This window comes from Delphinus delphis, chromosome 3, assembly GCF_949987515.2.
Source record: "Delphinus delphis chromosome 3, mDelDel1.2, whole genome shotgun sequence".
Lineage (NCBI taxonomy): Eukaryota > Metazoa > Chordata > Mammalia > Artiodactyla > Delphinidae > Delphinus > Delphinus delphis.
In genome coordinates, this window is record NC_082685.1 from 142,175,340 (window position 1) to 142,181,339 (window position 6,000).

The following is a 6,000-nucleotide window of genomic DNA, read 5'->3' on the forward strand; positions in this document are numbered from 1 at the left end:
GAACCCACATAACTCAGTTCATTTTACCACTGAAGCAGATTTAGATCTCAGTGTTTCATGCTTTTATACACACAATAAATATGCCCCTCTGGACAGCATATTGAGACCAGGTGGTTACTGTTTTTAGTTTACAAAGATCGAAATCTCATAAAGCTTTTTCAGGAACAACACACATTTGCAAACATTGACTAGTATCTCCCTATCTATGAGATAAACCAGCAGGTCAGTAGCAGAAGTAAAACAGAGATATGGAATATAAAGCCTTGATATTAACCTGAATGAAAAGCTATTTAGGAGAAGGTTCACTGGAAGTTATGAGCCTGTGAGTTCATCACTAGTAAGGAAAATAAGTGGTACTCTGGGGTCAGAAAGAACCATGAGTTCTTAGTGAGAAGTACAGCCTGTTTTTAATTTTTGCTGAAGTAAGAGGGCAGAGGTGGAAGAGATGGCAGGGATAGAATTAAGGGGGAAAAAATGAAGCTAAGGCTGGTAGGCAGAAACAGCATGTGCTGGGTTCTGCAGATCTCACTCTGATAGAGCAAGAAATGAGTGGAAACATTAATTCAATGATTATCAGGAACCTCTCACATGCCTGGCAATGTACAAGGACTAAGGGAAAAAGGGTACAATTAGATATTGCCATTTTCTGTTCTAATACTAAAATGCAAATCATGGAATTTCTGTCTCCCAAATAATCTAACTCGGGATGGATTTCTTTGGTTTCTTCTCCCCAGCCATCCAGCTCTTTTCTTAAGACAGAATATCTGGGAATCCCTGCAACCCCTTTTGATAGAAACTCTGGCTCCCACCTGACTGGCCAAAAAAAAAAAATGCATATAGTTAAATGGCTGCAATTCCTACTCTGAGATTCCTGAGAAACTAAGAAGGAAATGTAAAAGAGTCTGCAGAACTTCTAATTCATGCCTGACGATATTCGAGAAGAGTGGTTCTTAAGCTCTGCACCACTGAAGAGCGTTGAGATGTTCTACTGAGAAAACCAAATCAGAGTGGTTGTGTTTCCCCTGTCGTTGGGGGAAAACTAAGTTCAAAGGGCAGGTTTTCACAGTTTTAAGTTTTCTTTCCGCAATTTTTCTTAAACCTGTGGGGCCTGCTAGCCAATGTCTACTAGCAAGTGCTAAAAGATGATAAAACATTTATAACGCTGAGGGAATATTAACAGAAAAACCTGAAAATAGTAAATCATATTTTTAGTAAAAGATGAAAATAGTAAATCAAAGTTTGGCTTTTAGGGTGTGGGGTGGTTGTTGCTTTGTGCATATGCTCATGAAACTTACTTTAGAATGCATGTGTATAAAAAGTCACATTTTCTCCTAATAAAACTGTGCCTGGTTGGTAAGATGGAATTAAGTATATCAGTAGTTCATGGTCTGCAAAGCACAACCTGACTACCAGGTTCTCTGCCAGCCACTGAGACTAATTTGAGAAGTACGCCTAGACCACTGGGAATTTCCAGATGGTCAAGGCCAGGTATGTGGAAACATGAAAAGAGTCACAAACATAACTTCATATCTTACCTAGAATAAGTTCATCCAAGCCAATGCTCATCTCCTTCAAGTCTTGGCTTAAGTGTCATAACTACCCAGACCACCCTATTTAAAACATCACACAACTCCCCTTACTTGCCTTGTTTTTACAGCATGTATCCCATTTTAAAGTACTATATAGTTTACTGTTAATTATGCTTATTGTCTGCCTCCCCTACTAGGATATCTGTTCCACACAGGCCGATCTTCGTCTGTTTTACATAGCCAAGAATCCCAAGTGCCTAGATTAGTGTCTGGAACTCAATAAATGTTTGCTGCAGAGATGAATTTAAAGTTACAGTTCACCCAAGCCTAAATGGATTGCTTTGCTAGGTGGAGGTAGAGACAATTTTCAACTTAAACTCACTACTCCCTAGGAGGGATAATTTGATTTCTCCAGATCATTATTATACTCAAGTACCCCACAAACAGAGTAGGGTTAGCTCCCTCACAATGTGGGCCTAAAAAGAGGGATGTGCAAGGACCAGAGAGCAAGGGAGGAGAGTGAGAGGGGCTTTCAAGGAACGTCAGAAATCTCAGCACCCACAAATCGCCCCAGGACAACTTTAAGGACATAGCATTAAAGTTATTTCTCTTCCTTGGTTCTCTAGAGATCTGGCTAAGCAGTCTAAGATTACTGGTTCTCAAATATGTTTTCAAGTGAGCAGGGTGCAGAATTGGAAAAGATCCACAGTGTAGGCCTGGTAAATTCCAAGACACCCAGCCAAACAGGCAGTTTCCAGGGGCAGCAGGTTACTGTTACTCTCTCCCTCTATGCTGAGGGTGTAAATGTTAGAGAGAGGCAACGGCCCAGGCCAACAGACCAATGTCTGATGGCTTTCCAGGGAGTCCAAGCTCGGGGCACTGCACCTCTATTCCTGTTCACAGCTTTTACCCTCTAAAGCCCTTAGACACACACATGGCTTTTTACATGGAAGCAAGGAGAAGGCAAATGAGACCCCTTGAACTAAACAGTCATTCCAGAGCTCCATCCACTGTGGCAGTGAGTCACCGAAGCAGCCAATGAAGACTCTGGGAGCAGTCTGACTTAAGTAAAAGATACTTAAGGCTCAATTACCCTAAGACTGGCTATTAATCAAATATTACAAGGATTCCAAAACATGGAATGAAGAAACAGAATTCAAAGTCAAAGGTGGGTGGGCTTTTTTTGTTTATTAATATTTATTGTGTATGTTTAGCTAACCTTCGTAAACTTTGCAGCTAATGCGGCTCCACACTTTGTCCTGTGAAGGAAATGCATATTATAGCAGAGAGCTGGCCATCTGCCAAACCAAACAACCCCTGAGACGGCAGCGAGGCTGGGGAGCAAGTAGAGCTGCCACACTGCTAACTTGTCAAACACACATACTGGGTTTTACTTAACAACAATGGGACACGTGCCTGCTAGAAGCCCAAGGAGCTATCAGAAGACAGATGAGCTATAACTACTTAGAAGGAATGCATTCACTCAGTCAACCATCCACCAAAGACATCTTCCATCCTCTGTTCTTGAAGAGGTACTTCTGTAGCTGGGGGCTTGCCACATTCAGACGTACACATTTGCTGAGTGACACAGCAAATGAAGGGTAGAGAGCACATCTGAATTAAAGGAGCAGAGGAAACTGTCATGACAGGAGATCTGCATGGACCAAAGAGAAAGCAGAAGGCCACTGTACTGCAAAGAACTAGATTCTGAAGTTAGTCTGCATATTTTAATATACTGATTTACTTAATTAAATCGATAAAGGGTTTTATTCTTATACTAATCTACTTCATCTTACCGAAGCACGTGGGACCACCACTGGCTTCCCCTAGCTGCCTAAGCTGACCCCCATGTTACCATAAAAATTAAGTTTAGTCTTTTAAAATTTATTTATTTTTTATTTTTGGTTGTGTTTGGTCTTTGCTGCTGCACACGGGCTTTCCCTAGTTGCGGTGAGCGGGGGCTACTCTTCGTTGAGGCGCGCGGGCTTCTCACTGCGGTGGCTTCTCTTGTTGCGGAGCATGGGCTCTAGGCGCATGGGGTTCAGTAGTTGTGGCACGCGGGCTCAGGAGTTGTGGTTCACGGGTTCTAAAGCGTAGGCTCAGGAGTTGTGGCGCACGGGCTTAGTTGCTCTGCGGCATGTGGGATCTTCCCGAACCAGGGCTCAAACCCACATTCCCTGCATTGGCAGGCAGATTCTTAACCACTGCGTCACCAGGGAAGTCCCAGTTTAGCCTTTTAAACCAAAACCTACTGTCATTTTAGATAATCTGGCAGTGCAGAGGAACCACAGTCTGCCCCAAAAGTGCTCAGCTCTAGCAGCAGCCACAAAGAGACAGTAACTGGCGATGGAGATCGTAAGCAAGATGACAAGGAGTTACAAGACTTTCATGTGCTCAATACAGAGATCTTTCTTCTCTGTGAAGACCAGAGAAAAAAGAGGGGGTGGGGGGCAGAGAAGAAGAAAGCACTTTGTGTACAAAAGGCAGTGTCAAGATTCCAAAACAGGAATTTTGGAATTACCCCTCTACAAAAGTAAAAAGGCCACAAAAAATTCCAAATAATTTATTTCTGTGGTTTTGTTTTGCTTACTTTAAGTGAAATCATGGAAGCAAATAAGGAGAAGAGGAGGAAATCAATGAGAGAAATAAATTTATATTTTAGGACATGGTAGGAAAGGAACTATTAGGTATCTGCAACTTTATGTTATTTAAAGTAGTTGAATCCTCACAGCAAAACTACAAAATTAGTTATCTCACCCCCATTTCACAAGAAGAAGAAACTGAGGCTTGTAGGAGGCTGGGTAACTTTCCCAAGGTCACATAACTTGTACACAGAGGAGCTGGGCTCAGCAGGGAGGTTTTCCCAACTCCAGTGCTCATTTCTTTATACCACCTAATTATGCAAAGGCCTGTTTTAGAAGATGATGGGGAGGAAGGGATGTGGCAGATTTAAAATCATCTCCAAACCCACCTGACCCAGAAAGAGAAGTTTATACTAAAAAGCAGATGGTATTACTAAAATCATAAGGAAGGAAAAAGGAACTACTACCCCAGTTCACAAATGTTACTATGAAAGAAATCAATGCCTGCATAACATCTTAGGCATCCGTAATGCACATATCTAAACACCACCCTTATTCTACTTCACATGCTAAAAGAAGCCTAACATCCTTCATAATTTTATATCTTAATCATGATTATGATGAAACACCATTTCTTGATCCTTCGCAGCTGCTGACCCACACTGTAAAAGAAACTCCATCTGGTTTTTTCATGTTTGGTTTTTGTCACATAGTGCAAGAATGGATAAGCTAACCCAGTGATTCCTTGGGAGAAGGAGCATTTTCCAAAATTTCAAATAAAGAGCCTAACACCTGTCTGGGGAGGAGACTGTCACACAGTTTTGCACACTTGTGTAGAGGCAGTCTTACGGTCGTGGACACCCTCAGGACTACCCAATACATCTGAAAGGCCATGTATATGCTGATCCCCCAAACTAAGAACACAGATCAAGATGCGAGTCCAAAGCAAATAAAAAGAAGGCAGATGAAAATGGAAAGGTACTGGAGAAAGAATTTTCTTTGGATTTGCACAAGCCCAAGTTTTATTTCACAGAGAAAGAAAAACTGCTTTCCACATTAAAATATTGAGCCAGGGAGGTAGAAGAGCGAGATGGGAAATCTTTAAACTCTTCCAGGCTATTTGTCCTGTCCTCCCAAAGCCTTGCTTTTCCCAAACTTGGATGATTTTGCAGCGTGCATGGGCCATCGGGCTTAGTTTCATTCCTCTAAAGTTCAGGAAGCAAACCTGGTGAGTAAGCCTTAGTCTACAATAAATAAGACTCCTCAACACCCACCTGATCTCCATGGAGACATCCCTCAAATAAAAACGATTAAAGACATTTTCTCTGCTCTCATAAGTGAGCACGTGCCTATCCTTGTTTCCTCCTCCACATTCCTCCAACTCTAAGGAACTTCTACCATAGGGCCAGACTTGTAGCAATTATCACTCTTTGCTGGAAATCTTCTTAATCTTCCCCCTTCCCTGCCCCAAACAATTCTCTCGCTGATAAACCAGATAGAAGCTCAATGGTGAAAAGAAAAAATGCCATGGCACTTTTATAAATGTACGGGTTGCTGCAAAAAACAAAAAACAAGGAAAAGTGTTGCTCTGTTCCTGCCATAAATATTTGATACAGATGCACAGATTATGCTTTTTAAAAACTGGTATCTAATTAACAAATTAAGTCCTACCAAACGGATGGAAAAATGCATTTATTAAAATCAGTTTATTTACAGCCTCTGCTCTAAAATTAAGGTAACTGCTCAAGCAGCAAAAATCTGGAACCTGGTAATTGTCCTTGGCACAAAATGAATCACATCTGTATCTGATAATAAACTTGCCTAAAGAACTTCATCACGAGAAAAAGATCTCAGAGAAAATGGAAGGTCTCTTGGGTAAGAAAATTAAA

At 41.5% G+C, this 6,000-nt stretch overlaps 1 protein-coding gene across 4 annotated transcripts in view; it reads right to left on the bottom strand.

Annotated features, from left to right (window-relative positions):
- WDR70 (WD repeat domain 70) overlaps window positions 1–6,000 on the bottom strand; it is a 308,150-nt gene that overhangs the window by 23,217 nt on the left and 278,933 nt on the right. The gene's annotated exons all lie outside the window — the stretch shown is intronic.